The sequence below is a fragment of the Tupaia chinensis genome, unplaced genomic scaffold (assembly GCF_000334495.1).
Source record: "Tupaia chinensis unplaced genomic scaffold, TupChi_1.0 Scaffold000625_1, whole genome shotgun sequence".
Classification (NCBI taxonomy): domain Eukaryota; kingdom Metazoa; phylum Chordata; class Mammalia; order Scandentia; family Tupaiidae; genus Tupaia; species Tupaia belangeri.
Window position 1 is genome coordinate 576,791 of NW_006160145.1, and position 24,960 is coordinate 601,750.

Sequence of the window (24,960 nt, forward strand, 5' to 3'; positions counted from 1 at the left end):
GATACCCACATGGCCAACCCCAGTTCAAGTCCCAAACCTGGCAGCTTAAAAATCACACCAGATGCATGTGCATGCGTGCTCAAAATCCTAGGAGGAAAATGGAGGAGAAGGGATTATGTTGTGGCCATCCTCCCTGGGGGAGTGATTTCTCACTTTGCCTCTTACTGTCTCTCTTGGGAAGTGCACACACACTGTGACAAAAAAGCTTAAAAAACAAAAAAAAGAAAACAGTATTTAAGTAAAAGACAACTTGAAATGATATATTGAAAGGACATACTACTAGGTTGGTGCACAAACAGTTGCAGTTTTGGGTCTGAGAAATCTCAGTCATTATGACTAGGCTCAAACACATCTTTATTAATCGAAATAGGGACCATTACAATCAATACATTTCTGCCAATGAGAAATAAGTTTGTTTATTCCTGTAGCATAAAATCCATGCTTTGGGATTCGGTGAACTCTTGGAAAGCTTCTTTTGTATCCTGCTGGTTATGGAAGCGTTTTCTAAGTTGTTGAGATGCTTGAAGAAATAGTGGTTGGTTGGTGAGAGGTCAGCTGAATATGGTGGATGCGGCAAAACTTCCATAGCCCAATTCGTTCAACTTTTGAAGTAGTTGTGTGGTGTGCAGTCAGGCGTTTGCGTGGAGAACTGGGTCCTTTCTGTTGACCAATGCTGGCTCAGGTGGTGTAGTGTTTGGTGCATCTCATAGATATGCTAAGCATGCTTGTCAGAAGTAATGGTTCTCCAGGACTCAGAAAGATACAGTGGATCAGACCGGCAGCGAACCACCAAACAGTGACCATGACTTTTTTTTTATGTGACTTTGGCTTTGGAAAGTGCTTTGGATCTTCTTCTTGGTTCAACCACTGAGCTGTTCATAGCCAGTTGTTGTATAAAATCCACTTTTCATTGCACATCACAATCCGATCAAGAAATGGTTCATTGTTGTTGTGTAGAATAAGATAACCATTTAAAATGGTGATTTTTTTTTTTTTAAATTTTTGGTCAGCTTATGAGACACCCATTTATGGAGCTTTTTCACCCTTTAATTTGCTGGGAGACAATTTCTCACTTTCTCTCTCTTTCTCGGTCTCTCTCTCTCTCTCTCTCTCTGCATGTACACACACCCTATAGCAAAATTTTTTAAAAAAGTGTGAAAGAGAAGAGAATAATGACGTTATATAAAGATATTATCATATAGGGAACCAACAGTTAGCGTAATGGCTATGTCGCTGGACTCCCACGTAGTCGACCGCAGTTCGCATCCCGGACCCGGTGGCTTAAAACTCATGCCGGGCGCGTGTGCGTGCGTGCCCAAAATCCCAAGAGGAGAATGGAGGAGAAGGGATTGCGGCATGATCATCCCCCCCGGGGGGTGATTTCTCGCTTTCTATCTCTATGTCTCAGTCTGTCTGGCGAGCGCACGCACCCTATAGTGAAAATCTCTCCAAAAAAAAATATGATACTATCATATAGGTATAATACAGTTCTTTCTAAATACCAAAGATAAACTGAAGAGAGACAATGTGTAGGTAAAACAATGTATTTATATATATATGTATATGTGTGTATATATACATATATATGTGTGTGTATATATATGACAAATCACTAGCTAATCTAATAAAAGAAGATTGCCCAAATAAACAAAATTAGAAAGGTGGGAGGAAATAACGACCAAGACAGGAAATTTAAAGAATGAGACTTCTTTGAAAAAAAGGTTTTTTGCATAATTTATGCAGGAAGCTTTACAAACCTAGATGAAGTAAACATTTTTTTAAGAAAAGAACAATTTGGGCCAGCAAGTGGTGTAGTGGTTAAGGTGTTGGGACTCCCACATGGCCGACCGTGGTTCAAGTCCCAGACCTCATGTCTTGCAAATTACATGGGATGCGTGTGTGTACATACCCAAAATCCTAAGGGGAAAATGGAGAAGAAGCAATTGTGGCATGGCCTTCCCCCCAGGGGGTGATTTCTCACTTTCCTCCCTCTCTCTCGTGCATTGTATGGTAAAAATATGCATACATACATACACACACACACACACACACACACAAACGAACAAACAGAAAAGTACAACTTTCAGAAATTGACCTCAGTAAATATAAAGTCTAATTCAGAGAAACTGCCATAGAAGAAATGGAGGAAATAGTTCAATCCAACCAAAAGGCTCACTAGGCCCTGATGAGTTCTCAGGAGACTTCTAGTAAAGACTCGAAATTTCTACTGCTCCTCCTATATTTCAGAGCACCAAAAAAAATAAAACTACAAACCTATTTCAGTTGTTAGCAGCAATTGAAAAGTGATAAATTATTAGCAAACAGAATCCAGCAGCACATTTTTGTGAACAGTCAACACTCTGTGATCAAGGGGCTTTGTTCTAGGAGTGCAAAATTGGTTCACAATTTAGAAATCGTTAATACAGTTTTTCATTTTGGTAGAGATAAAGGAGAAAATTATATGTATCCATACTTGAAAATTATATAATCAGATCCATACTTGTGGACTATTCAGTGCCACCTTATATTAAGAACTCTAGGGGGCAGCAGTTGGCATAGTGGTTAAGGCTGTGGACTTCCACATGGCTGACTACAGCTTGAGTCCCAGACCTGGTGGCTTGCTTTCTCACTTTCCCTCTCCCTCTGTCTCTGATAAAATTAAAAACAAACAAACAAAAACCTCTCGGGGCCAACAGGTGGCATGGTGGTTAAGGTGCTGGAATTCCCACATGGCCAGCCATGGTTCGAGTCCCAAACCTGGCAGCTTGCTCTCTCTCTGTCTTTCTCTGACAAAACTCATGTAAAAAAATAATAAATAAATAAATGAATAAAATAATTTTAAAAATGTTTAAAAAAACTCTCTCTTTGGTCAAATTTTAAATAATAATAATAAATAAAATTATTCTTTAGAGAAAAACTCTAAATTAGAAATTGATAACAGTTTCTTAACATACTATGAAAACATACACACATGTACATACATAACTCAGCCAGAAAGCCAGTATCTTACCAGATCCCTTCTAGACTTTTCTACCAAAGCCAAGATCTAGACAAAAATGTCCACTACATCTGCTACTACTTAACATGAGTTTTAAGGCATTCTTGTAGAGAAAGAACAAGGAAAGCGTTAAGACTGCCTACTTAATACCTAGTAATATAACACATGAGGCTCTGTGTGGAGTCCAGACCCAAGCACAACAAGAAAACTTCCTTAACCAAAATGGCCAAGAAAGGGTTGGAACTGAAACAGGGAATGACAGAAGAGCTTCGGCCATGTGTAGACACACACCAGTACCTTTTCATCTTCTCTGTGGCCAGCGTGAAGAACGGGAAGTTGAATGACATCCGGAATGCCTGGAAGCATAGCAATGTTCTTTGGCAAAAGCGAAATGATGATGGTGGCCTTGGGTCAAAGCCCAGCTGAGGAATACAGAGAGAATCTGCACCAGGTCAGCAAGGCGTTGAGGGATGAAGTTGGTCTCCTTTTCAGCAATCACACTGATGAGGAGGTGAATGAGTAGTTGACGAGATACATGGAAATGGACCACGCCCAAGCTGGTAACAAAGCAGCTTTCCCTGTGAGCCTGGATCTGAGCCGCTGAAGCAGTTTCCCCATTCTGTGTGCCCACAGCTGAGGCAGCAGGGCCGCCCACCGCCCCCAAGAGAGGTGTGATGACCCTGCTGTCCGACTCACAGGTGTGCAGGGTGCTGACGCCAGAGCAAGCCCGGTTCCTGAAGCTTTTTTGGCATGATGAGGTGGCTGAATTCTAAGTGACCGTGAATACATGTGGGTGCACAGTCAGGAAGGCACCAGCAGGTGGAAGACAACTCTCCAGAGAGTCCAGAGTCTGCACAGTCTGCAGAAGAATCAGGATGATAATGATGACAGCTGACAGGGACTCAGGACTGGAGGCCTTCCAGCACACTCCAGGTCTCAGGTGGGCCACACAGCACTGCCACCACCTCTCTGGAACGAGCACTGTTTACTTTGCTGCCGATGAAGACAAGGGAGGGCGATGGGCTCTGACTGTGTTTATGTAAAGAATGAAACTGTCTGCAGAGTGTCTGCCTGTGGACAACAAAAGGGAAAAATAATTATATCATGTGTCTTCCAAAAGTACCCATGGAGTGCTCGCTTCGGCAGCACATATACCAAAAGTGCCCATGGAAAGCAACTACAAAGAATAAGAACTTAGTTAAGTAAGAGATTAAAACTTAACACACATGGGCCAACAGGTGGTGTGGTGGTTAAAGCCCTGGACTCCCACATGACCAACCGCAGTTCAAGTCCCAGACTTAATGGCTTGTTCTTTTCCACTTTTCCTCTCTGTCTCTCTGACGAGCACACAGGCCCTATAGCAAATTTTAAAAATAAAGATGTTAATAAATAAAATGAAATAATTCTTTAAAAATGTAAATTTAATACTCCAGTTAGGATCTAGTAGATCAACACATTTCAGTAACACATTTCTGGAATGAGCCAAATTAAAAAAACATATTTTTAAAGGTATCAGAGAACCGTAGAAGCAGTAAGACATGAAAGAACTAAATTGCTAGTGAAGCAGGACCTCTCCAAGGTGAGCTTGTGGTTGCCTGCTGCTTTTCCCCTCAAGGGGGCATTTGTTGATTCTGCATATGAGCTAAGAATTGACATTAGCGCAGGGAGAAAGCCAGTCCTGGGTAAAGAGAAACCAGCAAGGCTTTTAGCATTTGCTCAAGTAGAATTAACAGGTTGGAAATCGAACACATGGCTAGAGTTTCCCCAAGGAACGGTTTGATTAGAGCTAAGGGGCATAGGGAATTAGGCTAAATTTAGAAAAGATTAAGTGAAATAGGAGCGGTTTCAACAAGTTCATGGAAAATACATATTATGAAAGGACTGTTTTGCATTGATTTCAAATTTTTGCACCAAAATAAACTTACATTTTAACTCAGTTTTTCCATGAGCTTTTTGAAATTTCTTCCTGTCTTCATTTCATACTATGTAGGAAACAGAGATGCAAGGTGACAGAGCCAGCCGTAAGCCTGTGGCTGGTCTTCCCCTCAAGATTTTCATCATGATGTTGCAAGGATGGGAGACTGAAATAGCCTGGGAGCCTCGAAAAGGAAAAGTCTTTGGAACTGAGGAGCAGATACCTGCTAGGCACTTAATCAAAACCCCTGGAGTGGGAGGTAGTGTGTGGGTGTACAGTACTGCCACTGCATCTGGGTCATCGTCTGCTCAACCCTTCCCATGGAGCCGAGAGCCGGGGCCAAGGCCAAGAGAGATGAAGGAAAGGACAGCCCAGCCAGTACCTTAATTTCAGCCTGGTGAGACCCTGAATAGAGAGAATCCAGCTAAACTGTGCCTGGGTTGCTAGACCATGGAGACTATCAGAATAAATGTGTGTTGTTTTAAGGTTCTTTTGTGCTAAATTGTTAACACACCCATAGAAAATGAAGCACAGCGAGGACCATTGAGGACTGTCAGCCCCCAGCTCCCTGCAGCAGCTGTTTGCATCTTGATTTCACAGCACTGGTATAGAGGAGAGCAATGACTCCTACCTCCTGAGAGCTCTGTGGATCCAGTGGAAGGCTGGAGCCATGGCCTGATAGTTAAGGAAGCTGGATCCCACATGACTGACTGCAGTTCAAATCCTGGCCCTGGTGGTGGAGGGAACATATCAAGCATACGCATGTGTAGGTGTGCCTAAAATCCCAACAGGAAGGAGAAATGGAGGAGAAAGGGATTGCAGAGATACCATACCCCGTTGTATGTATTAGGGGGAGGGGGACTCTCTGGCTAGTGCACATGGCCTCTGGCCATAAGAAAGGAAAGACGGGCCAACAGGTGGCCTGATCATTGAGACGTTGAACTCCCATATGGCCAGCCATGGTTTGAGTCCCAGACCTGACAGCTTTCTTTTTCACTTACCCTCTCTCTTTCCATGTCTCTCTCTCAGCTCAGAATAAAAAAATTATCATAAATAAAATTTAATTTAAAAAGAAAGAAAGAATAGTAGAAACCATGGAGAACTTAGGATACAAATGATGGTGACATAGGACAGAACCGATGGCCTAGAACTGAAGCCCTAAGCCATGTACTTTACACACATCTGTAATCTTCACTACACTGCAAGGATGTAAGTGATGTTATGATCATTATTTTATCAATAAGAAAATGGGTTCATAGAGGTTAACTGAAATGGCCAAGATCACATCATTATTGAGTGGAGAAGAGAATTCATAGCCCGATCTCGCTGACTCCAAAGCCATTGAACTCTCCATTTGACAGTGCTGCTTCCTCTTTCTCACCTCCACTTTGTCAGTCCTTAGGGCCACACTGTCACCCAGCCTTCCATGTTCCCATTTCTGCTTGCATGTTTGTGCTGGTGCTTCTTGTCTAGGGCAGTGATTTGTGATACTGAATGATCGTTTGGGGCATTTTCTAGAAACTCTCTTGACCATGAGGGCTTGAGAAACCAGGCTATCAGGCCCGCCTTATACAACGGTAGTGCTGTTACAGCACAGTTCCCTTCTATAAGACATCTTGCTTGCACTAGTCTAAATTCTTTTTTTTTTTCCTTTTTTTGGGGGGAAGAGGTTTTTGTTATAGGACGTGTGCACTCGCCAGACAGAGAGAGACAGACAAAAAGTGAGAAATCACCCCCCAGGGGGAATGGCCATGCCGCAATCCCTTCTCCGTTCTCCTCTCGGGATCTTGGGCACACATGCTCACGTGCCTGTTGTGAGTTTAAAGCCACTAGGTCCAGAACTCGAACCGCGGTCAACTACATGGGAGTCCAGCGACATAGCCATTATGCTAACTGCTGGTCCCGCACCAGTCTAAATTCTTGACATACAACTGATATAACCTCCCTCCCCTCTTGTGGCTTTTGCCTTTGAAGGCTGTTTGAAAGCTTGGAGAACTTTTTCAAGGCTGTTTGAATCTGTACCTCTTAGATTATAACTCTTACCAGTCCAAATAAACTCTTGTTTTATTTAAAAGAAAAAAATAATAATAATCCCTGCAGCGCCACACCTGAGGAACAGGGAGAACCCAGAAACAGCATGAGCCTTACTAAAGCCACAAGCCAACCCCGACTCGGCCTTGGCTCGGCAGCCAGAACGCAAGACAACATCGTTTCCCGAATAGAATGAGAAAGAACCTGTCTAGATGAAGTCAAGTATCACTGGGAGCCTCTGTGGTTCTTTTACATACGAGGACCCGAATATCTTTTTTATTTTTCTAAATACTAGAAATGCAAAGAAGCGAGAGCAGAGAATTGATAAAGTGAGGTGCTGGCAGGAGGAGCAGATTCACAGGTAACCAAGTACTACATTTAGCAGGCAAGGACTTTGAAATAGCTACAGTTAGTATACTCATGAAAATAAAGGAAAAGGAGAACATATTTGAAAGAAGTACACTTTCACTAGAGACTTAGGATCTATAAAAAAGAATTAAAGAAAAAAATTAGCCAGGCCCAGCCATGGCGGCAGACAGGTACTCCACCACTAAGGTGAGAAACTCCGTGGGCGCCCAGGCTTTGTTCCCAGCGTGAAGTCGTGAGGCGCCGTTGTGCATGCTGGTGACCCTAGTAATCGGGAGGCTGGGGCAGAGCGCTGTCACACAGGAAGGCCCAGTAAGAAATACCTGTCTCTGTCTGTCCTTTTCCTTCCCTCTCTCTCTTACCCTCTTACTGTCATAAAAGGATGGAAACGAAGAATCAGATAAGCCTTCTAGAACTTAACAATACAGTAATGAAAACTCATTGAATGGGTTTAACATCAGCTTGAACACAACAGAGCCCAAAATTGCTGAACTAAAAAATACACAACTGACCCACAAAGGGGAAAAAGGGTTTTTGTTTGTTGTTTTTTAAATAAGGGAGCTAAGAAATGCGTAGGAATCATGACGAAAAGACTCAATGTAACATACGTGTGATTTGGTCTCAGAGGTAGAGGGTGGGATAGGAGCAGTATTAGAAGAAATGGGCAAGAATTTTCCAAAATGGATGAAAAACCATGAGCCTCTGGATTCTGGATGCTCAGCAAACCTTTACTACCAGTAAAAAGAGAAAAATCACTCCTTGGTACATTTAGTAAAACCATTGGAAATCAAAAGCTTAAGAGCAGCCAGGAGAGGGCCAGTGGGTGGCATAGAAGTTAAAGCAGGTAGATCCCACATGACTGACTGTACAGTTTGAGTCCCAGACCTGGCAGTTTAAAAAAACACCGGGTGCATGTGCATGTGTGCCCAAAATTCCAAGAAGAGAATGAAGAAGGGATGGCAGCATGGCCTTTTCCCCTGAGGGGTGCTTTCTCTCTCTCTTTTCTCTCTCTTTCTTTCTCGTTCTGTCTCCAGTGCCAGGAAGAAAAAAAAAAGGCCAGGAAAAAAAATGCCCATTTCTGTATCATTTATCTGTTGCTAAGTATCACACCATGCTAGAACTTAATGACATAAAATAGTAGACATTTATTTGTTCACAGTTCTGCTGTCTGTTCTGGGCTCAGCCAGGTGCTTCTACTGGCCTCAGCTCAAGTCACTCAAGCAGTTGGGACTAGAGCCCCAAAGTGACTTCACTCACATATCTAGTGCCTCCTGGGGAAAGCTGAAGAGTGGGAGCGGGCCAGGCTCCAGGCCTCCCTGGCCTCTCCAACAGCAGCAGCCCATGCACAATGGCTGAGGGTTCCAAAGGGGTATAAATAGAATCTGCCAGGCCTCTTCACACCTAGGCCCAGAAACTGGTGCAGGATCATTTCTGCTGCGTTCTTACTCGTCAGAGCAAGTCATCACAAGGCCAGCTAAGATTCAAGAGAAAGGATAGGACTTCATTTCTTCTTTTTCCCTTTGTTCATGTTAGAGCACATCTATGATAATGAGAGCGAAAGAAAGGGAGGAGGGGGGAAAAGGGAGAAGAGCACCTTCCACAGCCTTTGGCCATGCCAGTCCCCTTCCTCCAGACCCCAACTCATCAGATCTTGGTCCCTCATGCATGTGCCTGGCATGTTTCAGGCTAACTGGGCCACAGTCACCACATGGAATCTGGTTTCTCTTGAGCAGTGCATTACTGCTGCACCATGGAGCTGGCCCAAACTTCCTCATCTGTATCCAATAAAGGAAAAAGAATTTGGGGCTTTTAATTCACCCAAATCTTCCTTCTAGTCATATATTGTTTAAAATCCCCCTACATTGAAAATAGTCTCACTCCCAGGACCAGCAGATGGTGTAATGGCTATTTTACCCTGACCTTGAGGCCATAGTTTTACTTGGACTTCTTTTTTTTTTTTTTTTTAATCTTAAGAGCCTGTTGCTGACTGGAGACACTAGTAATGAGAAAGTTTTATTTTCTAACCCTACAAGTCCCAAGTGAAACTATTTTTCCCCAAATTCTTCTTGAAAACTGCAGTTTCTTGTTTAGTTCCTCACTCTTTTTTCATACCTTATTATAGGTAGTAATAAATAAAATCATTTGTCAATTTCAGCACTCCTTCTGGAAACATTTTTCACCAGACCCCCAACTTTATCACATATTTTTTCTGTCTTTTGAGTTAGAGCCTCACCACTTTTTTGCCAATCAAGTAGTCTTCTCCTTATCTGTGTTTTTTGCTTTCTACGGTTTTGTTTGCTCACACAGTCAACTGTGGTCTGAAAATGCTGAAGGGAAAATTCCAGAAATAAACAATTCATAAGTTGCATACCAGTCTGAGTAGCATGATGAAATCCCGCACCATTCCACTCAGTCGTACCGCCCCTCGCCCAGGATCTGAATCATCCCTTTGTCCAGAGGATCCACAGTGTACATGCTGCCCACTCCTTAGTGACTTAGTAGCCATCTTGGTTGGTAGATCTACTGTCATGGTACCACAGTGCTTATGTTCAAATAACTGTTATTTTTCTTCATTGTTCTACTTCGTTATCAGTAATTATTGCTAATACTGTACTGTGCCTAACTTACAAGTTGAACTTTGTCATAGGTACGTATGCATAAGGAAAAACAGTATATATAATGTCTAGTACTATCTATGATTTAAGGCACTGGATGCCAGCGTGGCTGAGTGCAGTTTGAGTCTTGGTCCCAAAGGCTTGAAAATCACAACAGATAGACAAGCAAACAAATAAATATTTTTAAAAATAAGAATATAGGGTCCACTCGGTGGCATGGTGATTAAGGAGCTGGACAATCCCACATGGCCACCATGGTTCAAGTCCTGGATCTGGTGGCTTGCTTTCTCTCTGTCCCTCTCTAGTCAAATTGAAATAAATGAATGAATGAATAGAATTAAATAAATTTTTTTTTAAATAAGAATATACCCCCTTCTAAAGGCAGACTACTGTAGATAGCATGCCTCTTCTTAAGCCTTCAGCATGGTCTTAAATTGTAGGTCTTTCAGCCGATGTCTATAACTCATTCCCCAAATCAGTGCTGTGTTTTAAGTTTCTGTTAGAGCAGCACTTCTCTCTAGTCGCAAATATGTTTCAGTAATCTATTTCTGACTAACAAACCACTGCAAAATTTATTAGCTTAAAACAAAAACTACTCTTTGCTCAGATTCTGCATCTGAATCAAACTTGGCTGAGTCTTTCTTCCATCCTCATCTCAAGCTGTTTGTGCAACTGCAAACATGTAGAGAGGAATAGGCCACAGAAGATGACTGTGCTATGTCTCAGCTGGAAAGTCTGCAGTAGTCGGGGCACAGCAAGGGGTCCTCTCCACGCGGACTCTAGGAGGCTAGCAGACCTTTTTACATGATGGCTCAGGACTCCAGGAGGGTGAAACAATCATCCAGATCTCTTGGAGCCTAAGCACAGAACTAGAGCACCATTGTTTCCATCCATTCTGTCTATCAAAGCAAGATCCAGGGCTTACTCAAAATTAAGAACAGGGCACATATCCTTTACCTGCTGATAGTGACAAAGAACATGTGACCCGTCCTAAATCTACTGCACTTACTTTTAAAGTTGCAATAATGAAACTGATATCTTCTCAGCAAAAATGGTGTAGAACAGAAGCCAGTGTAGTAATATCTCCCCTCCTCCCAAGTTTATTTATTTTTTTCTTTCAAGAGAGAAAGGTAGTAGGGGAGAGACAGGCACTCTCAGTGGTCATCGCATAACTCTCCACCCTCAGCCTCAGCCGGCCTGGATCACAGGCACATGTGTGGCCAGTGTGTTCAGGGAGGTCTCCAGATGCAAACCCAGAAGCTTCCTACGTGGATTAGCTCGCAAAGCACTGTGGTGCTGCTGCACCACTGTTGGCCTCTAGGTGGTGTGCTCAGGACTTCACCACATGGGTCCAGCATCAGGGAGCATTGCCTTACCACCGCACCGCCATGGCTGCCCTCCACTGTAACATCTTAAAGTCTTCAAAGAACAAAACTGCAAGCCTAGAATTCTATGCCAGCAAAAATGTCCTTCAGAAATTAATATGAAGTAAAGATATGTTCAAACAAACAAAATTGAGAGAATTTAGCACCAGTAGGCCTACACTAAAATAAAAATTGAAGAAGTGTTCTTCAGGAAAACAATCACAGGTAGAAATATGGACATGCAAGTGGGAGTGAAGAACACTGGAAAGAAAAATATAAATGAGCAGTAACTGCACAAAATAATCACTGTAGCACCCTAAGGGGATTCAATTTTTTAAATATCTAAAATTCATGGTAAAAAAATAATATAAATGATGGGAGGGATATAAACAAGAGTTTTAAAGTCCTAAAGCTTACTTGGAATCAGCCAAATAGAAGAAGCAATAATTTGCATTGGCTTTAAGAAGTAAGAATGTTTGTTTTCAGCTCTAGGCTAACACTAAAAATTATTTTTAAATGTAACTTAATAGAAGGAAAATGGGATAATGTAAAACATTTGATTAATCCAAAGGAAGTCAAGAAAGATAAAGCCATATAAAAATAGAGCACAAGCTAACTGCTTACACTGCTTACAAGAAAAACACTTCAAATGTTAGACTGCAGAAATGTTGGAAGTACAAAGAGAGAAAATAATATATCATGCAAACAATAATAAAAGAAATTTGGTACAACAGTCCCCTATTTGCAGATGATGTGATTATATGTAAAGAAAAATCTAAAAGAATCCAAGAAAAAAAATAGAATGTAAAAGTCAGTAAAGTGGTAGGATACAAATCAATATACAAAATCCAGTAGCACTTTTATATACCAACAATACATTCAAAAAAGTAAACGTTAACCTAAGAACCATAACTAGAGTTAAAGTGGCATCTTTCATAATGATTAAGGGGTCTGTGGTAGGTTGAATGGTCCACCAAAAGATATCCATGTCTAACTCCTTGGAAGCTGTGAAAGTTAACCTTGTTTGTTTGGGAGGGGTGTGGATATTGGAGATAAAATTAAGTGAGTATTTACAGATGGAGAGATTATTCTGGATTGTCCCAATGAACCCTAAATCTAATTTCATATATCCCTTATGAAGAAGAAGGCAGAGTGAGATTTGAAACAGAAGAGGTGAAGGCATTATAACCACAGAGACAGAGATGAGAGTGATGTGGTCATAAGCTATGGAATACCAGCAGCCACCAGAAATCAGAAGAAGAAATCAGTTTATCTGTAGATCCTCTACAGGGGACACAGCCCTGCCGACATACTTTGTCCCAGTCATACTGATTTGGACTTTATGCCTCCAGGCTTTCAAGAGAATGAATTTCTATTGTTTAAAGCACCAAATATGTTAATTTATCACAGTAGTTGTAAGAAACTAATGCATACTTAATTCACAAGCTCCATAAACTAGATGTACTCAATAACATAGCTGAAAATATGTAAGGTAAACATTGAAATACGGAGAAGAAGAAATAGACATATTCCCAGTCTGAGTGGATTTCAGTATACTTTCCATAGTAGTTACTAGAACAAGCAGAGAAACAACATAATTACAAACCTGACCTAATTGACATATAGAGAGCATTATGTCTGACAGTGACAAAATTCCCATTTTTTAAGTGTAAGAGGAAAGAATATTTATTATGTATAAACATGTAACATATGACTGAGCAAAACAGAATAGAGGAATATTCTCAGCACAATAAAAGCCATATATGACACACTCAGTGTTAGCATCATACTGAATTGGGGAAAGCTTAAAGCTTTCCCATTGAAAACTGGAACAAGACAAGGTTACCTACTTTCATCACTCCTTTGCAACATAGTGCTGGACGTCCTAGCCAAGGCAGTCAGAGAAGGAAGCAAAATAAAAGGCATTCGCAAAGGAAAAAAGGAAGCTGAACTTCCCCCTTTGCAGACAATATGATTATATGCATAGGAAATCCAAAAGAGTTCATGAAAAACTCCTAGATGTGATAAATGATTCAGTAAAGTGGCAAGATACAAAATCAAGATAAAAAAAAAATCTATAGCATTTTTATACACCAACAATGAACAGACTGAGGAAGAATTGAAGAAAGCAATCTCATTTATAGTAGCTACCAAATAAGATATCTAGGAATAAACCTAACCAAAGAAGTAAAAGACCTCTAGAAGGAAAGCTATGAAAAACAAAAAAAAAAAAACAAAAAGAAATTTAGTATGATACAAAGCAATGGAAAGACATCCCATGTTCTTAGATGGGTAGCTCAATATTATTCAAGTGTAAATTCTACATATTAAATGTTATTTCAATTAATTGTCAGTGGCATTCTTCACAGAAATAGAAAAAAAACAATTATAAAATTTGTCTGGAATCATAAAAGACCCCTTATCACCAACACAATAATATATGAAAAGAATATAGTAGGAGGCATATCACTACCTGACTTCAAAATATATTACAGAGCAGTGATAATCAAAATAGCATGGTACTGGTACAAAAATAGACACAGACCAATGGAACCCAATAAAGAATCCAGAAATAATCCCCAAATCATATAGTCAAATAATGTTTGACAAAAGGAAACAAGACAACTGAGTGGAGAAAGCAAAGTCTTTTCAGCAAGTGGTGCTGGAAGAACTGGATATCCACCTGCAGAAAAATGAAACTGGACCCCATCTCTCACCATTACCCAGAATCAACTCAAAATAGATCATAGAGTTAAATGTAAAGCCTTAATCTATAAAACTACTGGTAGAAAACTTAGGGAAAATTCTTGAAGACATTGGAGAAGGCAAAGATTTCTTAAATAAGATTCCTAAAGCACAATTATCCAAGTAATCCCCACAATATTACCCCCCCCCAAAAAAAAAAGTAGGATAAAAAGCTAAAAAGCTTCTGCACAGCAAAGGAAATGACAGAGTGAAGAGACAACCCACACAATGCGAGAATATATTTGCAAATTATATCTCAGATGAGAGATTGATAACTAGAATATATAGGGAACTCAAACAGCTCACACGTAAAAAAATTAATAATCCAGTTTAAAATGGGCAAATGAGCTGAATAGACAACTGTACAAGGAAGGCATATATAAATGGCTAAAAGGCAGAATGAAAAAGATGTCAAGGCATTTTGTCATAAGGGAAATGCAAATTGAAACCCAATGAGATACCACTTAACCCCAGTTAGAATGGCTTGGATAAACAATAAATAAATAATGAACCACAAGTGCTGATGAGGCTGTGGTGAAAAGGGAACCTTCTTACACTGTTGGTGGGAATGTAAATTGGTACAACTACTATGGAAAACAATATGGAAGTTCCTTTAAAATCTACAAATCGAGGGAACCAGCACTTTAGCGTAATGGCTATGTCGCTGGACTCCCACATAGTTGACAGCGGTTCGCGTCCCGGACCCAGTGGCGTAAAACTCACACCAGGCACGTGTGCGTGCATGCCCAAGATCCCGAGAGGAGAATGGAGGAGTAGCGAGTGCGATGTGACCATCCCTCCTGGAGGGTGATTTCTCACTTTCTATCTCTATGTCTCTCTCTGTCTGTCTGGTGAGCGCACGGGCCCTATAGCGAAAACCTCTCAAAAAAATAAATCTACAAATCGAGCTACCATATAACCCACTACTCTACTCCTTAGTATTTAACCCAAAGAATAAGATAACACTCAGTTGGAAAGACACTTGCACTTTCATGTGTATAGCAGCATTATTTGCAATTTGCAATTTTATATATATAAAAAGTTTTTGCCACAGGTGTGTGTGCTAGCCAGAGAGAAACAGAGGGAGACACTGAAAGAGAAAGTGATAAATCACCTCCCCCTGGGGGAGGGAGGGTGGCCACACCACAATCCCTTCTCCATTCTTTTGGGATTTGGGGCACACACACACATGTGCCCAGCATGATTTTCAAGCCATTGGGTCCAGGGCTGTCGTCAGGCATGTGGGAGTCCAGTGCTGTAACCACAAGGCCATCTACTGGCCCCCATACATGAAGTCTTTAAGACAGTTTTGATATTGCTTCATGAATACACAGACCAATGGAAAAGAATAACAAACTAATTGTATATGGCATTTTTGTGAATTGTAGAGACAATATCTCATCAATGAAATGTTTTAATAGTAAAAAGAAAAAATTACATCCATTTCATCTACTGTAAACCAAAATAAATGTACCAGAAATTTAAATAAATGTAAAAAGTTACTTGAACCAGCCAGTGATGTGGTGGTTAAGGCAGCTGGACCCCTCATGGTCAGCTATCCAGTTTGAGTCCCAGACTCAGTGACTTAAAAACTATACCCAGTGTGTGTATGCATGTTCAAAATCTCAAGAGGAGAATGAAGGAGAAATTACTGCAGGGTGCCCACCCTCAGGGGGTACTTTGTCAGAACCCCCATCCCCATCATCTCTTTCTGGTGAGCGCACATGCCCTATAGCAAATTTTTCTTTCAAAAAGTGACCCCATTTAAATAGAAATCGTATGCACTGAAGTTCATCTATAACCCAAATGTAGGGATTAGGGAAATTTTCCTGATTGACTCAAAATTGGCACTCAATAATGGAAAAGATTAATAAGTTACATACGACTTGTAAAACTTGCTTTTCAAACAAACACTACAAGCTATGTGAAGAGGCAGATGAAAATCTGGGAATAAAATTTCCAAAGTATATTAGAGATAAAGTGGTTTTTAACCTAATTTCTAAGGAGCTATTTTTTCTAAAGAAAGTAAAAGGTTACTAATCCTTTTTAAAAATGTACTTGACACAGCAGAAGAGAAGGAAAAAATGATAGAAATATACAAACTGAATCATAAAAAAGAAAAAAAGAACAAAATCTGATCTGATATAATACAGAAGGCTAATGATCCAGGCAGAAAGAACAACAGAGTTTGGAAGTCTTTTTACTATTATTATTATTGTTTTTTGCCATAGGGTGCTTGCAGTCCCCAGAGAGGGAGAGAGAGACAGAGATAGAGAAGAAGTGAGAATCACCGCCCAGGGGAGATAACCAAACTGCAATCCCCTTTCCTTCATTCTTCTGGGAGCTTGAGCACACATGCACATGCACCCAGTGTGAATTTCAAGCCACCAGGTGCAGGACTGAAACCATGGTGTTCCCTGTGGGAGTCCAGTGACATAACCACTATGCTATCTGCTGGCCCCCAAATTTTGGAAGTCTTGCAGAGCTATAAAAAATCAAATTAGGCACTAGAAGGGTCAACATTCTTATAAGAAACCGAAGTAGAGATCTGAGCCTAAGTTAATCTTCACAATTTATTGTTGAGTTCTGAAACCACAATACACCAGAGACCAGGAACCCCAGTAGAAAACTGTGAAAAGACTTTTTGTCAATCTCCTCATACTGTAGAGGCAAGGATTAGAGTTGAAGATATACCGTTGAAGATAGAGGGTTCTGATACTGGGAAAGGTCCAGAGGCTGTGTCTTTTAAAAAGAGACCAAAATTAAGGAAGAGTAAACCTTTCCACAGTGACACAGCAGCCCAAATCCACCAAGTGATGATTGAATTAAGTTGATCAAACCACTTGCCAAGCTGAAGAAAGAATGGATGTTCTCTTTAGGAAGATAGCATCATCTGGAGCCCTTATAGTTTTTTTTAGGCACAATGTTACGCATTCCATAAAATTGTGCTAACGATCCAAGAGCTAGAACTGAAAAACGAGAGAAAAGGCAGGCAATACAAATATACTCACAGATGATCCAGTCACTAGAGTTAAGACAAGACTTTGAAATAGCAATGATTAATGTATTCAAGAAAATGGGGGGTAAAAAAAATTTCCCAAGAAATTGGAACTTGGGGAGAAAAAATAAAGGGACACTCTAGAGCTGAGAATTTAAATAATTGAAATTAAGGTCTCAATAAGTGAGTTTAAAATCAGGTTAAACAATGGAGAGCTTCAAAATAAACATTTGTGCGTATGGTAAAATGATTTTCAACAAGGTGCCAAGACCATTCAATGGGAAGAGTCTCTTAAACAAGTGGTATTAGGAAAAATGATATATCCACATGCAAAAGTATTAAGTAGGACTCTTACCTTATAACATATATAAAAGTTAGCTCAAAATGGATCAAAGGGGACTGGACAGTGGCACAATGGTAAAAAAACAACTTTCTGCAAAGAAAACCCGTGTGGAAGAATCCCTTATTCATATTCGGAGACCTCCTTATTAGGCACATACTTGCCCATGATCCAAAGCTGGCTGAAGCCTCGGGATAGATCACAGCATCAAGACTCTATTTGGGGTGTCTTTTCTCTCTGTCTCCCCACCCTCCTTCCATGAGCAATTCTGTATCTCTCTCATGGAAGAAATAAGTAAGATAAACTTTAGGCACATACTTGCCCATGATCCAGAGCTGACTGAAGCCTCGGGATAGATCACAGCATCAAGACTCTATTTGGGGTGTCTTTTCTCTCTGTCTCCCTACCCTCCTTCCATGAGCAATTATGTATCTCTCATGGAAGAAATAAGTAAGATAAACTTTAAAACAAGATGAAAAAGGTTAAAGACCTAAAACAGTACAACTCTCAGAAGAAAATATAAGGGGATAGCTTTGGACTGGGCAAGGATTCTTGGATAGGACAACAAAAGTGTAAGCAACTAACGTAAAATTAGACAAATTGGACTACATCAGAATTTGGAACTGTGCATTTAAGAACACCAGTGAAAAAGCAGCCTACAGAATGGGAGAAAATACTGAGTCATCAGAAAAGTCATGATGTATTTTTCTGGTTTTCTCTGCAAAAATGCATCATGACATTTCAGCAACCCAATATTTTCAAATTGTGTATCTGATAAGGGGTTACTATATAAATGTTATGTAGTAATTTATATATATAAAACAAATAATATATATGTATATATATAAAACAAATAATATATATAAACAAATATTTATATATATATGTATATATATAAATCTTCTATAACTTAACTACAACAAATAATTAACACACTTTTAAAATGTGCCTAAGATTTGAATAGACATTTCTCCAAAATTATATACAAATGGCCAGCAGGCATATAAAAAGATGTTCAGCATCTCTGTAATCATTACAGAAATACGAATCAAAACCCCAATGAGTTATCACCCCACACCCATGGCAACTCTTAAAAAAGTAGAATAGGCTAACCCCATAGCCTAGACATTAGGATAGCTGGATCACACATGATTGACTGTGGTTCAAATTTCCAGCCCTGGGAGTTTGGGGAACACAGGTGGGCGCATGTGTATGCATGCCCAAAGTCTTGACAAGATGAAGAGATCTAAGAGAATTTCAGCATGACATGTTTTTTCTTTCTCTCTTTCTGTTGCAAACATATGTGCCCTCTGGCAATTAAAAAAGTGTAAAAATAATAAGCATTGGTGAAGATGTGGAGAAATTGGAACCCTTGTGCATGCTTGGTGGAGATGTAAAATAGTCAGCTGCTATAGAAACCAGTATCACAAGTCCTCAAAAAATTAGCAGAATTATTGTATATTAGTCCTCAAAAAATTAGCAGTAGAATTATTATATGATCAATAATTCCTCTTCTGGGTATATATGTCCAAAAGAATTGAAAGCAAAATCTCAAATATTTGCACACTCATGTTTATAACAGTACTATTCAAATAGCCAAATAGTGGGACCAGCAGTTGGTGTGGTGGCTTAAACTCACGCAGGGTGCATGTGTGTGCATGCCCAAGATCCCAAGAGGAGAATGGAGGAGAGGGGATTGTGACGTGGCCATCCCCCTGAGGGGTGATTTCTCACTTTCTGTCTCTCTGTCTCTCTGTCATTCTGGCAAGTGCATGTGCCTTATAGCAAAAACCTCCCAAATAAATAAATAAATAAGCCAAATAGTATAATCAATTCAGGCTTAAGAAGGAATGAAATTCTGGTATATCCTACAACATGGGTGACTTTTGAGGAATTATGCTAAGTGAAATAAGCCAGAAAGATAACACTGAATGATTCTACTTACATGTGAGTTGGAGTAGTCTAATTTATAAACAGAAAGTAGAATGGTAGTTGCCAGCATTTGGGCAAAAGGAGATGTTGTTTATTTGGTATAGAGGTGCAATTTTGACAGATGGAAAAGTTTCGAAGACTGGCTTTTACCAATGTGTATATACCAAACTACTGAACTGTATACTTAGAAATGGTTGAGATGGTAAATTTTACCTTAGGAGGTTTTCACTACAATAAAATCAGGTTAGTTAGTAGAACAAATGATTAGTTATAGCAGAAAAGTGAAAGACAGGCTAGTAGAAATTATCCAAACTGATACATAAGGACACAAAGGAACTTAGGAAAGGGGACAGAAAAAAAACCATAAAAACATGTGAGACACATCCAAGAAAAAAAAAATCCCAATATATGGCATCCCAGAAGAAGAGAGATAATGGGACAAGAACAGTGGTTTAAGAAGTAATAACTAAGAATTCTTTTAAATGGCAAAAGACACTATTACACAGAGTCAAGAAAGTTTGTGACCCACAAATTTAAATACAAAGAAACCTCACTAGAATATTACAGCAACAAGATAAAAAATTAAATCTTAAAAGAAGGTAGAGGGAAAAAAGTCACTATCAGATGAACAACAATAAGATTGACAGCCAATTTCTAACCAGGAACAGTGGAACCAGAAGACAAAGGAATGGCATATCTCAATTACTGAAAGTAAACACTGCCGCCTTCGAATTCTTTACCCTGCAAACAAATATCTTTAAAACATGAAGTGATTAAAGCAGTCACTCTGTGTGTGGTATTTGGAGTGGGAGAGGGTAAGACAGATGGTTGAGCGAAACAGTACAGAGGCCAGGAATAGACCCGTCAGTATATGATCTAATGGTTTTCTGTAAGAGCACCACAGCATTTGAAAGAGAAAAAAGGGCCAGCCCTGTGACCTCATGGTTAAAGGAGCCAAATCCAACATGATTTAAATCCTTGCCCCAGCATTTTGAAAAGCACTGGATGAGTAAATATACCCCAAGTCCCAACAGGATGGAGAAATGGAGGAAGAGGGGTTACAATGTGAACAAACCCCATTGTGAGGTGCTTCCTCCCTCTCCTACACACTCTCTCTCTCTGTTTCCCTTTCTTTCTCTGGTAAGCACACATGCCCTCTAGCAAAAAGGAAAAAAATAAAATGAAGGGAAAAGTACAATATTTCTGGAACAACTGGATATTTGCTTAAAAGAAAAAAAAAATGCAATCCGGACATCTCCCACAATAATGAAAATGAGATGAACCATAGAATGTAAACATAAAGGTAAAGTTAAAACAATAAAGCTACCAGGCCAAAACATAGGGGAATATCTTCCAGTTCTTAGTGAGACAAAGATTTCTTAGGAAGCATGAACTATACAGAGAAAATTGATAAATAATACATCAATAAAGTTAAAACTTCTCAGCAGAAACTTAAGAAAATAAGACAAAGGATGGATAAAATATTCATAGTATATGTATCTGGCACAGGACTTGAATCTGGTGTATATATAAAGAACTCTAACAACTTAGTAATAACAGTTTTTAAATAACCAATGGAATCTTTGAAAGGTTGAGTTCTTTGAACAGACATTTAACAAAAGAAAATATACAGATGTCTACTAATTACATTTTAAAGGCCTCCAACAGTTAGTCATCTAGGAAATATACAACCAAACCTAGTAAAATACCATTTATATATCCTCAAGAAGGGTTAAAATGGACAAAATTGATAATGACAAATGTTGGAGAAGATGTGAAGCAATTAGAACCATACATTTCTAATATGTATAAAATGGCACAGTTTTTTTGGAAAGTCATTTGACTGTTTATTAAAAAGTTAAGTATACATGATCCAGTGATTTTACCATTATGTGTCTATCAAAGAGACCTGAAAACCTATGTCCATAAAATACTCGTTTAAAATATGTTCACAGCAGCCTTATTTATAATAGCCATAACATCCAGAAACAGAAATCCATCGGTAGAAGAATAGATTAACAATGGTGTGTTCATATAGTAGATGCTATGTAATAAGAAAGAAGCAACATTCACAGCATTGGAAAATCTCAAAACTATATTAAAAGAAGTTGGGCACAAAAAAAAAGTGCATAGTGTTTCATTCAAAGTATGTGAAATTCTGAAATAGGCAGAACTAACCCATGGTGATAGAATCAAATCATAGGAAGCATTGCCTGGGGAGCAGGATGAAAGAACTTTCTGGAGTGCTGAGTACTTCTACATCTTCAAGTAATTGTCAAAACTGAATGCTGCACTTAGGATAGGAACATTTCTCTGCAAATTATACCACAGTTTTTAAAAACGAAGGTTAAAGATTTTAGAATACCAAAAATCAAAAGATACATGTTACCAACAAACTTGCACTAAAAAATCACTAAAGGATTTTTTTCAGACAGAAGGAAAATGACCTCTTATGGAATTTCAGAAAAACAGGAAGGCACAGCAAGCAATGGGGAAGGGCAAATATTGGAGTAAATATAAATGAATACAGTTACGTAAAATAAGGCAGTAATGTCTTCTGAAGTTAAGATTCCTGACAAAAGTAAGACACAGGGAGATGTGTTGACCACTTTCTGTAGTCTTAGGTTTAGTCAGACATTTCATGTTCCTGGAGCTCAGCAGGCCTCACTCAGGACAGACAGGAAGGCAACAGGTCACCACAGCAACGCTAGGCGTGTCCCTCCAGCATGAGTCCTCAGTAGTACACACCCCTCCAGGGGCCATGCTCTACCCATCCCCCTTTTTGCCAAGTAGTTGAGGTACAAAGGAACAGATCAGGTGATTAATTGTGAGAACAATTAGATGTCTCAAGTTTCACATTAGAATCTTTTATAAAGGCCTAATGGACGTAGAGTCCTGAATAGGAACATGGCTGGTGGTAAGAACCATGGCTCTCAGAAACTCAGCAACCACAGGTTTACACCAACTATTTAGAGTGTGTTTAGTCATGTCAGTCCAGATAAGTGTACCAACAAGTGTCATTTTGATGTCCCCCACATCCCAGGTGGAGGCTCACAGGAACTACTCTGTGCTGGTTGAGTCACCAATCAACCTAACCTGACCTGAGCCAGTGCAGCAACTCCACTCTGTCCAATCACAGACCCAGTCACAGTCCTGGAGTTTCAGGCTCACATGTCTCCTCCTGCCTCCAACTAGGCATCAGTGCTTAGCACTTGGCCTAAATTCACCAGCTACACCAAGGCAATACCATTTTTACCAGCCAAACCAGCTGTAGCCAAGTGTCTGGTCACGTCCGTGTCATGGACAGTAGAGATGAGTGGGCAGTATTTTTTAGTATCAGTTTGTCTCCAACTTATATCTCTTTACACAAAAGGAAGATTTATTCCCTATCCTTCATTTATGTTTAGATACATGTAAAGACACAAATACCACGGTATGGTATTCAGCACAGTAGCGTGCCGTACCTGTTTGTAGTGTAGGAGCAACAGGGTGTACCTTAGAGCCTTGGTGTGTAGTAAGCTGTCCTATCTAGGATTGTGGGAGAACACTCTAATTTCACAAATATCAAAACTGCCTAATAATGAATTTTTCTAAATGTGTCCCCTTTGTTTTTATAAAAAAATTTTCTTTATTGTTATTATTTATACATTCAATCTCTATACATCATTTATATTTCAGAGACTTTGCCCAGCATGATATACACCTCAGTTCAGCCCAGTTGAGAATATCATACATATCCTCATCAACAGATAATAAACCATATCCATGTCCCACAAATGTCTTACCTCTCTATTTTTTCCCCAAATTTCCTTTCCTACGCTTTTCCCTTCCACACTTTCCTTCCACTTTGTTTCTAGTGTCCATGATAATTTTTAATGCTTTTATATCCTCCAGACTTTCAGTCTCTACCCTAGAGTGCGGACAGTCAGTATATGTTGACTGGAGACATACAATGTCTCTCTTTCATAGCCTAACTTGCTTCATCCAGCAACAGATCTTAGATATTTACCCACTTTCTATCAAATGCCAGGGCCTGTTGTTCTTTATGGCTGAATAGTATTCCATGGAGTATTTGTGCCACACTTTTTCAACCCATTCATCTGTTTGTGGACATTTGGGTTGGTTCCTTGTCTTAGCAATCGTGAATAATGCTGCAATAAGTATAGTTGTGCAAGTGCTTTTCTGACTGAGCATTCTCCTGTCCTTTGGTAGATACCCAGAAGTGGAATTGCTGGATCATATGGTAGTTATGTTTGAAGGTCTTTGAGGAACCTCCATATTGTTCTCCACAGCGGCTGGACCAATTTACATTCCCATCAACAATGTAGGAGTATTCCCCTTTCACCACATCCCCTCCAGCACTTATCATTTTTTGTTTTTTGTTTTATTTTTTAATCTCTGCCATTCTGACTGGGGTTAGGTGGTATCTCATTGTGGTTTTGATCTGCATCTCCCTTATGATGAGGGATGTTGAACATTTTTTTCATATGTTTTTTGGCTGTGCATATGTCTTCCTTAGAGAGTTGTTTATTCAGCTCATTTTCCCATCTTTTAATTGGGTTAATCATTATTTTTCAGTTAAGCCATTTGAGTTCCCTGTGTATTCTTGTTATCAGTCCCTTATCTGAGGCTTAGTTAACAAAAATTCTCTCCCATTCAAAGGGTTGTCAGTTGACACTAATTACAGTGTACAGAAACTTCTTAATCTGATGTCTGTTTTGGGGATTATTGCCTGTGCTTTGGGGGTCTTGCTTAAGTCTTTGCCTACCCCAATGTCTCCCAGAGTTTCCCCAGTGTTTTCCACCAGTAGTTTTATAGTTTGTGGTCTTAGGATTAGATCTTTGATTCACTTTGAGTTGATTTTTGCTAATGGCGACAGATAGGGGTTCAGATTCATCTTTCTGCAGGTGGCTACCCAGTTTTTCCAGCACCATTTGCTAAAGAGGTTTTCCTTTTCTCACTGGATTGACTGGTACCCTTTGTCAAAGATTAGTTGGCTGTATGTTTTGGGGTTTATTTCTGGGGTCTCTACTCTGTTCCATTGGTCCTCATGTCTGTTTTTGTGCCAATACCATGCTGTTTTGATTATCACAACTTTATAATATATTTTGGGATCAGGAAGTGAGATACCACTCACTCATCTTACTTGTGCAAGACAGCTTTGGCAATATGGGGTCTTTTATGATTCCAGACATATTCTATGATTGTCTTTTCTGTATCTGTGAAGAGTGTCTCTTGTAATTTTATAGGGATGGCATTAATTATGTAGATTAATTTGGGTAGGATTGCCATTTTGATTATATTAATTCTGCCAGTCCAAGAACATGGGATGTCCTTCCACTTTTTCCACTTCCTTTTTAAGCTTTTCATAGTTTTCCTTACAGAGGTCTTTGATTTCCTTGGTTAGTTTTATTCCTAGGTATCTTATACTTCTTGTGGCTATGGTAAACAGGATTACTTTCTTCAGTTCTGTCTCTGTCTACTTGTTGTTTGTATATAGAAATACTATCGATTTTTGTAAGTTAATTTTGTATCCTGCCACTTTACTGTATACATTTATCACTTCAAGGAGTTTTTTTTCAAAGATATTATTGGGTCTTCTATGCATACAATCATGTCATCTGCAAACAGAGATAATTTTAGCTCTTCTTTCCCT

At 39.6% G+C, this 24,960-nt stretch overlaps 1 protein-coding gene and 1 pseudogene across 2 annotated transcripts in view; both read left to right on the top strand.

The window, feature by feature from the left end:
- The window catches only part of TTC17 (tetratricopeptide repeat domain 17), a 166,630-nt gene that overhangs the window by 110,892 nt on the left and 30,778 nt on the right, over window positions 1-24,960 (top strand). The window lies entirely within an intron of this gene.
- LOC102492349 (mRNA turnover protein 4 homolog pseudogene) lies at window positions 2,974-4,253 on the top strand (annotated as a pseudogene).